This window comes from Carettochelys insculpta, chromosome 2 (assembly GCF_033958435.1).
Source record: "Carettochelys insculpta isolate YL-2023 chromosome 2, ASM3395843v1, whole genome shotgun sequence".
NCBI classification, from domain to species: domain Eukaryota; kingdom Metazoa; phylum Chordata; order Testudines; family Carettochelyidae; genus Carettochelys; species Carettochelys insculpta.
This window is the reverse complement of record NC_134138.1, coordinates 73,062,105-73,073,397: the sequence shown is the minus strand read 5'-3', so window position 1 is coordinate 73,073,397 and position 11,293 is coordinate 73,062,105. Positions and strand designations below refer to the sequence as shown.

Genomic DNA, 11,293 nt, shown 5'->3' with positions numbered 1-11,293 from the left:
CACTCCAGCGCCATAAGAGCGCGTCTAACGCGCGGGGAGGTGTGTGCCCAGAGCCGGCGTGTGCCGGGGAGCAGCTCCGCGCCAGCCCCGCCGCAGAGCCCTGTCCCTTCGCGGGCGCTCCACGGAGGCTGGAAGCTGCTCCCGCGCAGCGCCCGGCTCGCTCAGCCCATTGTGTGCGCAGCCCAGCCCAGTCCCTCCCCGTTTCAGCGCGGACCAAACCATTGCAGCCCGGGCCGCGCCGCGCCGCCAGACGTGCGGGGCCGCCTCCCGAGCGGCCGCTTCCCCTCCGCAGAGAAAGGTCGGGCGGGAGGCGGGCGCAGCCGAGGGCGGCGTGTGAGCGGCCAGGGGGGCGCTGCCGAGCCCGGAGCGCCGCTCCCCTCCGCGCGTGGGGCAGTGGGAAGAGCCCGGCTGCTCGGCCTGCCCCCGCCGCCAGCAGCAGCAGCAGCAGCGCCCGGGAGAGCCCCAGTCAGTGCCTGGAGGAAGCGCTGCCTGCACGGGAGGTGGTCGCCGCGCGGCTCGCTGCTCCCCCGCGGGAGGGAGGGAGGCCGGCCGGGAAGGTAAGGGCGCCGCGCGGGGGGCCGGGGTGCTGGGGGCTGCAGCGCAGCGCCCCGCTCCGCTGCACGCGCTTATTGTTGTGCAGAGTAGTTGCAGCTCCCGCCACCTCCCCTAGCGCCGGAGCTTTGCAGGGGGTGCTGGGGGCACATAGGTCCCCCCCCCAGCATATTCTGCAAGAGCCTCTGTGTGCTCCTTGCCCCATCCCCCAATTCCACCCGGGCTGCTTGGGGCTGGAGTTGTGACAGCAGGAGGTGGAAGTTTCCCCAGTAGCTCGGGAAGCGGAAAGCTGGTTTTAGAGGGGGAGGAGGAGGAGGAGGAGGAGGAGGGACTGGGTGGTTTTGCGCCTGTGTGCGGAGGGAGTTTGCAGCTCTTGGCGCTGCAAAGAGAGGGGAAAGTTGGGCTGGAGGGGTTGGCCGCCAGGATTCTTCCTTGCAGGGGGGTGCCTAGTTCTTTGATGCTGGAGGGACTGGAGCACTGCTCCTGAACTCAACAGGGCAAATGCACTCAGCAGGGTCCTGGTGCCTAGGTGGGAGGGTGCTGTGGAAGTCTCCATCCCTGGAGCACTGAAAGTTTCACCATTGGGTACATTTATGCCACTGTGGCCCTGAAAGGAATGCCAAAGTGCACTCATCAGAGGTAGCCGTGTTAGTCAGTATCTTTAAGAACAACAAGAAGTTGTGTGGCACCTTATAGGCTAACAGATATTTTGGAGCATAAACTTTCATGCGCCAAGACCCACAAAAGTGCAATCACATTCCATAGCGTTTGCAGGATGGGGACCTAAACAGCAGTGGTGGCTTAGGCGTGGGGGCATGACAAGGACAAGTGGAAAGGTTGGTTGTTGCAGTAGTGCAGAGTTCACTTTCAGAATAAGGTGCAACACTGGGGGGGAGAACCACAGCTGTTTGTAAGCCCAGCTGCCTCTCTGCATAGCAACAACTTCTGTTGCCAATTTTTTGTTAGTTCTTCTTAACCTAAGACCGGGTTATTGTAACTCCAGTAATAGGACAAGCCCCACAACTCTTTCTTTCTTTAATTTGCTTTCTTTGCCATAAAACTGCTCAGAAATGAAGTAGTTTGGTTATTCCTAAATTCCTCATTAATGTCGAGGGAAAACACATGGCCCAGAAGACAGAAACTGAGAGTGGCTTTTTAACCCTTCAGATGTGTGTATCTGGCTCAAACAAGTGTGGATTTCCTTCCTCCTCTAATTCTTTTTCTCTGTGATGCAGGACAAAGAACAAGGCTGCTTCTTCTAGGTCAGGCTTATGCCCTGTTCAGAATCTGGTACACATCTGTCACAACATTACATGAGATGAGGCCTGTCTTGTAGCTGGTTTTTTAAGGACTGCAGACTCGTTTTCATTTCAAGGGAGGATTTGACTCTAAGGGGAGAAACTTAAGGTCAGGGAAAAGAGAAGACTTATCCAAAAAGAAATGTACTGAGACTTTTTCTGTATTTCCTGTTGTTACTGTGATAAAGATGAATATGTTTCTCTTAGCAAATGCTTTCTGAGAGCCCTTGGTCAGAGTTCAGTAAAGTTAACTTTGTTTTATGTTACTGTTGGAAAGGTAGTGACTTGTGAGGTGACCAAATATGTATAGGAGATGGGTCTGTGAAGGAGTGAAGTCTTTCAAAACCCTAGTCTAAGCAATAGAATGTGCAATAAGAAAATGTTTCAAAATCTTAAAGTGTATGTAATTAAGATTATAACTGTAAGTTTTATTTAATGTGAAAATTTAATTTTATTTACATGTTGATCCTTGTTATATCAATGTTTTTAAGATGAAAAATTAATCACACTTAGGTTATCTCATACACACTAATGCTGATAGGCATTTCCCATCATTATACACAACTGTCCATTGTACTTAAATAATAGCATTAGTTTTCTTGCCTAAAAGACTTAACATAAGATCTGGGAATGTAGTATTTTTTTTTAAAAACAATGTAGTAACAGGTTTGTAGACACTGGTTGCATTCTTAAGTCTTCCATAAATTTCCTGGGTGACCTTGGGAAAGTAATTAAACCTTTGAGCCTCAGTCCCTAATCTGTAACATTTCTACATTTTCAGACATACTGATTACAGCTACAGTACAGAATACAAAGTGTACAGTGCTCACTTTTTATTATTTTTGATTACCAATATTTGCACAGGAAAAAAGATAAAAGAAACAGTGCTTTTCAGTTCACCTCACATAAGTACCACAGTTCAGTTGCTTTATCATGAAAGTGCAATTTACAAACGTGGCTTTCTTTTTAACATAACTCCACCTAAAAGAAAACAGTGAAGTACTTTAGAGCTTACAAGTCCACTCAGGGTACGTCTACACTTACTGGTTCGCAGGCTTGATCTCCAGGACTTTGATTTTGCATGTCTGGTAAAGATGTGCAAAATTAATCTCTTTGGGGTCTGCAGTTGACCCCCTGTACTCCTGCTTTCATGAGGAGTAAGGGAAGTTGATGAGAGAAATGCTCTCATCGACTTCCTTCAGTGAGGACAGAACTTAGAGTTGACTGCAGATATGTTGATTCTAGTTACACAATTTTTGTAGCTAGAAGTGCATATCTGCAGTCGACTGTAAGGTCTAATGTAGATCACGCCTCAGTCCTACTTGTTTGACTGAGCAATTTACTGAATAAGTTAGAAGTGCACATAGATAAGAATATCTCTTCCTGTGTTGATGACCATTCCAGAGGATGTGCTTTCCAATACTGGTGATGGGATCTGCTCAGTAATGGTCCCAAGCAGAGTTAATTTTCATCATCTGAATCCAACACCATCAGTAGAAGGCTGATATGCTTTTTTTGGGGGGGTCCAGGCTTTTAAGTGTCCACTTAAGAGTGTTGCACTTTTAAAACTTCTGATAGCAGGTTCCTTACATCATCCCTGTTAGGGATGTAATAGAGTGTATCAAATTACACTACCAACTGAGGAGGTGGGGGCCTAATTAACTGAGTAACTGACAGAAATTTTGGTGGTTACTTGGTTACCAGATTATCACTTTTTAACATCCCTAGCCCCCCTCAGATTTTGGAAGGCACTTCAGATTCTTTAACCTGGGGTTGAGTACTGCAGCTATGTTTAGAAATTTCGTACTGATACCTTTTTTGCAGTTTCCCAGATCTGCAGTTAGGTTTCTTAAATTGAACAACATATGCTGGGTCATCATCTGAGACTGCCATAGCATGAGATATGTTGCAAAAGGAGGGTTAAACCCATGAAGCAGGAGGTATATAGTTCTCCCTGCAAGGAATTCAGTCACAAATTTAATTAATGCATTATTTTTATAACAAGCGTCAACAGCATGGAAGCACGTTCTCTGAAATGGTGATGCAAGCATGGAAGGGGATACAGATGTTTAGAACATCTGGCACATAAGGGCCTTGCAACACCAGCTATGAAGGAGTCATGTGAATGCCTTTTCTCACTTTTGGATGACCTTGCAACTAACAAGTGGGCAGCATTATCTTCTGAAAATGTAAGCAAACTTGTTTGCCTTAATGATTGACTGAGCAAGAGGTGGGGCTAAGTGGACATGTAGGCTCTAAAGTTTACATAGTTTTCTTTGTGAATGCAATTACATAAGGGGTATAGTATCGGAGACGCAGCCGAGTTAGTCTGTTTCTTCAGAAACAACAAGAAGTCCTGTGGCACCTTATGGACTAACAGATATTTTGGAGCATAATAGGGATATAAAATCCCAATTAATTGGTTTAGACGGTTAACTGATTAAAGGTGGGGGCAGCTGGGGAGGTCGCTCTTGCCAGCTGGCATAGTCCTTCTTCAGTGCACAAGGGCTACTCCAGGTGAGCAGGCGTGTCCAAAGTCCTGAGGACTGGAGCGTTACTGCCTGCAGCACTGCTGCAGGTGGTGGTAGGGCTTCAGCAGGGCTGGATCAGCCCTGTCTGCAGCAGCCCAGCTTGGGTGTGCCATAAACAGGTGCGCTTTTGCCTGGCCAGAGCTGCTCCCATCCACAGTGGCCACAGGGCCCTGCACTCACAAAGATAACTATGTAAAACTTAACGCCTGCATGTCCATGTCGTCCTACCGGGGTGCTCCAGGTGGCTGGAACAGTCCTTGTCCATGGCAGGAGACTGGGCTGGAGCGGCCTCCCCAGTCACCTCCTTCCCCCAGTTTCTGTGGGCAGGGACCGCTCCAGCCAGGTTGGAGCACTTCTGCCCGTGGTGGCCCTGCGGGGCTGGAGCAGGCGCTGCCCACGGTGGACGGAGGGAGCTGTTCCATCCCTTACTGGTTAAACAGTAACATCCCTAAGTTATGTTATGAAAAATAATCTACATTTGTAAATTGCATTTTCATACTAAAGTGATTGCTCTGCAGTACTTGTATGAAGTGAATTGAAAAATATTTTTGTTTTACCGTGCAAATATTTGCAAAACAAAAAATTACAGGGTAAGCACTGTACACTTCTATAGTCTGTGTTGTAACGGATCGATATATTTGAAAATATTAAAGAATCCAAAATATTTATAATAAATTTAAATTGACATTCTGTTCTTTTATAGTGTGTTAAACTGTGATTAATCACAATTCATTTCTTTAATGCCAAACCAATAAACTGGATTAATCGCTTGTGTAAACTGAGATTAATTGGCAGCTCTACCGTAAATGCACTGCAGTTTGTTTGTGGAGCAAAAAATTAGTGTCATTTGAACTGTTAGACTACGGTAACTAAAGTTAAGCATCAGCATTGCCAGATTATGGGTTGTATATGCAGAAATGGGGTATGTGGAAGAGTGGCAGAGATGGGGCTGTGCAGCATTTTTCACAATTACCAGCAGCCCCTTCAAGGGCACTGGCAAAAAATGTTGCCTCAGGTCTTGAGAGATGTGGCTGAGATTTATCTCAGCACAACTACTCTGCGTGCCATGATCCCAGTCTAAAGGACAGAAATGTAGATGGTAGTCTGTCACAGATTAATGGTTTGTGTTTCACTAATAAATCTTGAAGATGAAGTTAACAGTCTTTGGAGGTAGCAGGCATATGCAACATGAAGTTTGAGTGGAAACTGAGCTAACTGTGATGGTGGTCATCATAGGGAAATGGAGGGGGCTGGCTTTCTCGGGTGGAAGTTTTGAAATCTTCAACAATAGGGCTTTTATAAAGATGATATGATGCCATGCAAATAAACAGTCATTCCCCTTGCCTCTTTCATCCAGCTGCTGATCCATCCCCACTGTGATCAAGTTTCCTGTGTCCTCAGACACATGGAATATTCCCTGTAATTTTTTTCTCTGGTAGACTTTTTCACGAGAGCTGATAATGTGGTCTGTGTTCATTATGAAAACCTGTATTTTTTCACTATGACAAAATGACTGTAAGTCCTAATGTACACTTAGCCTGATAATTTGTTAGGTGTGAAGTTTTTTTGTCATAGTATTTGTTTTGGTTTTTATTTTTACCAAAATAGTTACACTGGTAAAAATACTTGTGTGGGTATAGTTATACAGGCATAAAGGTGACTTCCATTGTCATGTGGAATAACTACAGTAGATCAGTATAAACTGGGTCCAAACTGGGAGGGTTGTTCTTACTAAACTTGCATAGTTGAAGTGGTAAACCTTTCTATTGTGCAGAAACCCTAAGTACACCATGGTAATTTCCAATTCCACGTGCAGATTCTTAACTAGCTTGTGTGTTTTGATGCTACTTTTTTTCCTTTCTTCTTTAGTTGTTAAGTTTAATATGATCATTTTCAAGGGCTGTTCGTTGCGGACTTCTGACATGGTGGGAACATGAAATTTCTTATTGTTATTGGAAACATTCAATGTGGGGGCATTCCTAGTCATGTGACTCTCTTTCTGAAAGTACATTCCTGTATTCCAGACTGGGGAGGTTACTGAAATTTCATTTCAAGTAATTAAATACACTTCCAAAAAAAAGACACCCAGCATAATTTCCATACCAAAAATGGGTATAAACCACACTAAAAACTGTAAATGTGTATAGACTGCTTAGTTAAAAAATCCTGTAAGTATATGTTGTAGTTTTCCTAACCACAAACTGGAAAATCAGAATTAACATTACCTGCAATTATTTGAAAATAAGGAAAGGTACAGTTCAATTAATTCAAACAACTTGGGTCCTGCTCCACTATCCCCCCCCCCGCCCCCCCGAACAATAGAAACAGGAAACAATTCTGTAGTAAAGGTGTCACATGTAGGCACTTGGTAACTGAATGAATACTACTCCTCCCCTTCCCCACTTACTTTCTTGTAATGGCTTGGGGGTATATAAAGTAAAACTACCTCATGACTGGGGGTCAGTGTTCTTTTCCCTTTTCATATGGGGGAGGTTGAGAAATATAACTTGGGTGACCATATTTCCCTATGCCAAATATGGGACACCTGGGGTGTGGGGGTGCAGCTTCCTGGCTGCAGCTGCTAAGCAAGTGCGTCTCTCTGGCTGCCCCATACCCCAGAGTGCCAGAACATGGCTGCCTCCCCATGGGGGAGCTCCCTGGTTGCAGGGGTTCCTCGTGCCACCAGGCTCTGGGAATGCTGCAGGGATGTTCCCTGGCTCCAGCTGTGGCTGCCCTGTGGGGTCTGCTGCCCTACGGAGGATGGGGGTAGGGAACCGTGGCTGTAGGGTGTGGCTGCGGCTCCCAGCCGTCCCGTGGCTCCCAGCTGCCCCACGCCTCCTAGGCACTGGCAATGTTGTTGTTGCCCCTTGGGGGACCTCCTTGGTTGCCCCACACCTCAGGGTGCTGGCAATGGGGCTGTTGGCCCACAGGAGAGCTCCCCGGCTGCGGGGCTCCCTAACTGCAGAGGCAGCTGCCCCATGGGGAGCGGGGAGACTTCTAAAAGGGAGGCTGTCTGGCGGGGATTGGGCTACCTAACTGCAGTGGTCTTCCCAGCTGCAGGGGCAACTGCTCCATGGAAGGGTAGCCCAGCACTTCTGGGGCTCTAGGTCCCCCTTAAAATCTTAGAGGGAGGACAAAACACACTGCCCTACCCTGCAACATACCCTGCTTTACCTTAGTGGTAGGGCCCCTGGCTCCCTCTCCTGCTGCTGCCTGTACTGGCCAGTCAGTACGTGCTGCCTGGCCAGCTTCCGATTGATTTTACCTGGGCCGGGGGAGTGAATATAAGCTTTTTTTGTTTGTTTAAAAAAAAAAAAAGGCAGGATGCCTGCCTAAAATATTGGACTGTCCCAGTAAAAACATGACGGCTGGTCACCCTAAATATGACTAAAGAAAAAATCACAAACTAACACGAACACCTAAGAAAGCGCACAAAGGCTATGCCTATACTTGCGTGGAGTGTTAACAGCTGATATGCAATTTTAGGAACGCCGGTCGCATACCTAAAATTGACTTTTCAACTGTCGACTTTTGTGGCTGTCTTCACAGAATGTCAACGGGAGCGCTCCTCCTGTTGCCCTTCCTTAATCTTTGCATCTCATAAGGCGTTCTGGAGCCAACACTGACCCTGGAATGCGCCATTTCGCGCATGCGCAAAATGGCTCCCCAGAACATCGAACCTGAGTGGTTGATCATCCGTGGTAAGAGTAGATGTAGGCAAATGGAGAAATTTAGAAGTGAGGTCAGAATGGATGACCAGAACCTCTGGATAGAGAAAAGGATGCTGCGCTTCATGGCCATCTGCCTAAAACTTTCGAATCGCGTGCTACTGCTTATTCTAAGAGTTCCTTATGGAGCGCTCTTGTTTGTCTGCTGAGTAGGATTTGCAACCTAAGGTCTGTCTGCTGCTCCTGTGTTCTCTAGTGTGGATAAGAAACCGCTAATTTTGAAGGGAGCTGGGGAACCACAGTGTTGTAAGTAATGTCTGAATGAATGTTTCCCTGACAGCTAGTTGGGAGAAGGAGAGACTTGGGTTTCTTTCTGCAAATTCAGCTTGATTTTGCTTTGCTTAGATATTTGTAAGACAGAATAGTGTCAAAGTAATCACCTGTGGCTGGTGTTAGGTGCAGATCACTTTAGTACTGAATGCAGGGCTAGTGAAACACAGTTACCTATGTTGTAATTATTGTAGGAATACAGGGAAATAGGACTGCTTAACCTGGTGCAGTAGAGGAGGGCACCCTCAGCTGAAATAACTTCATTAAGCCAGGGACTGAAATGGCCCTAGTGAAAGTAAAAGTGGTGGGGACAAGTGTCCTAGACAGGGAGGCTGGCAAGCCTTTCCCAAGGGTCCTCCCTGAGCTGGTGTAACTTGTTCCATCCCCACACTGTTCAAAGAAAGACCTAAATAGGGTTCATTAGGAACCTCTTTGTTATGTTAGATGCTCAAGCAGAGCTGAAATCAGTGGTGGTGGGATTGCTTCTGCCCTGCCTGCACAGAGGTAAAAATCACTGAAAGCTGAATCCCATGAAATGGGGTAGTGTTTGTGCCCAGTCTGGAAAGAGCTGAAAATTGCTAAGACACTGATGTGCAGGGGAGGCAGCATGGCTGGGGATGCGGAGTGGTGTAATGAATGTCCTGATGTGTGGCAGTGGAAAGGCAGGATGAACAGCCAGCAGTGCAGCTGTTGGTGAGGCCTGGTGAGCAGGGAGCTGGTGAGAGTGGCCAGCAGCAGAGTGGCTGGCAGAAAGTGTCAGTGAATGAGTGCCTGAGCAACGGAACGAGTAAGGGGGCTCTTTGCCTCACTTGGGAGGGAAATGAACTCTGCAGACATACCTCTGAACTCTGGGTCTGCATTGACCAAGGACAGCAATTGTGAGTAGGCTGCAGAGAAGGGTTGGGCATGTGAAAGGAGCTCTTGGGTTGCTGGACTTAAGACTCTGAGGAGAAAACGACGCTGTTCAGCATACTTGGGGGTGGGTCTTTTATTCATGGTTTAGGCTTATGACTCCCATTAGCAGTGTTTTCCCATAGTACTGTCAAGTTACTTCCCCCTTTTTATTTTAATAGTAACAGAGAGAAAGCTGTGCTAGTCTATATACTATCAAAACAAAAAAGCAGTCCAGTAGCACTTTAAAGACTAACAAAATAATTTATTAGGTGGTGAGCTTTTGTGGGACAGACCCACTTCAGACCACAGCCGTACCAGAACAGACTCAATATTTAAGGCACAGAGAACCAAAAATAGTAATCAGGGTTGACAAATCAGAAAAAAATTATCAAGGTGAGCAAATCAGAGAGTAGAGTGGCAGAAGGGGTGGGGGAGTCAAGAATTAGATTAAGCCAAGTGTGCAAAAGAGCCCCTATAATGACCCAGAAAATTCCCATCCCAGTTCAAACCACGTGTTAATCTGTCAAATTTGAATATAAAAGAGAGTTCAGCAGCCTCTCTTTCAAGACTGTTGTGAAAACTCCTCTTCACTAAGACACAAACTTTCAAGTCATTAACAGAACGGCCCACTCCATTAAAAGCTGGATGACCGGTCTGTGGATCAGGAGTGTTTTCATGTCTGTTTTGTGCCCATTAACTCTCTGTCTAAGAGAGTTTGAAGTCTGACCAATATTTGAAGTCTGTCTCTCTGATTTGCTCACCTTGATGATTTTTTTCTGATTTGTCAACCTTGATTACTATTTTTGATTCTCTCTGCCTTAAATATTGAGTCTGTTGTGGTCTGGCTATGGTCTGAAGAAGTGGGTCTGTCCCATGAAAGCTCACCTAATAAATTAGTTTGTTAGTCTTTAAAGTGCTACTTGACTGCTCTTTTATTTTAAGTTTTTGTATATGCAGATTCAGTGCTTCTGTGTGTGGAAGTATTGCCTCACAATGGCAACCAGGGATCACGTGTGAATTTCTCAGGTTACTGTGGGGGGAGGGCTTGTGCCACTTCTGTGTTTGATCAATGAAAACGAACTTCTAGACTTCAGATCCTGTCCTGTTTGCTGCTGGCTCCACTTGGCAAATGGTTCAGTGCATTGATGGAAGTTACAGGTGGAAGGCATTCATGTTTAGGGTCCTGGGTTGGAGCCTGTAGCGGAGAAAGTGTATTCCTCCCCACCCTTTGTTGTGCCACCTAGCTGATTAATTGTGGAAGTCCCTGTGACCCAGAATATGAGAGAGTGACAATAAGGGGCCTAAGAACAAGTAGCGTGTCATTCTTAGGGAGGGTTAAAGAAATCTCAAGCCAAATGGGAGGTAGGGTTGGTTGTGAAACCTTGAGCTCTAACAGGTGTGGTTGCTGTGGTCCTAGGAAAATCGCTTATGTATTTATTTCTGTGCCTGAGACATTTGCTATCCTGGAAGGAGCAGACTTTTTCTCTGAACAGAGGGCCAAAGCACTAAAGATCACTCTTTGACCAAAGAAAGCAAGGCCTGACAGGATCCTGTAGCTGGCGTACTAAGCTGTTAATCACAAAGGCTGTGTCTACACGTGCACGCTACTTCGAAGTAGCGGCACTAACTTCGAAATAGCGCCCGTCACAGCTACACGCGCCGGGCGCTATTTCGAAGTTAACTTCGACGTTAGGCGGCGAGACGTCGAAGTCGCTAACCTCATGAGGGGATCGGAATAGCACCCTACTTCGACGTTGAACGTCGAAGTAGGGACCATGTAGACGATCCGCGTCCCGCAACGTCGAAATTGTGTGGTCCTCCATGGCAGCCATCAGCTGCGGGATTGAGAGACGCTGTCTCTCCAGCCCGTGCGGGGCTCTATGGTCACCGTGTGCAGCAGCCTTTAGCCCAGGGCTTCTGGCTGCTGCTGCTGCAGCAGGGGATTCATGCTGCATGCACAGGGTCTGCAACTCGTTGTCGGCTCTGTGGATCTTGTGCTGTTTAGTGCAAGTGTGTCTGG

General features: G+C 46.7%; 1 protein-coding gene across 1 annotated transcript in view; it reads left to right on the top strand.

Annotated features, from left to right (window-relative positions):
- Positions 1-368: 368 nt before the first annotated feature.
- FAM110B (family with sequence similarity 110 member B) overlaps positions 369-11,293 on the top strand; it is a 166,476-nt gene continuing 155,551 nt past the window's right edge. Inside the window, exon 1 of the mRNA XM_074985775.1 lies at positions 369-557. The gene's annotated coding sequence lies outside the window, so the exon portion shown is untranslated. The remainder of the gene's footprint in view (positions 558-11,293) is intronic.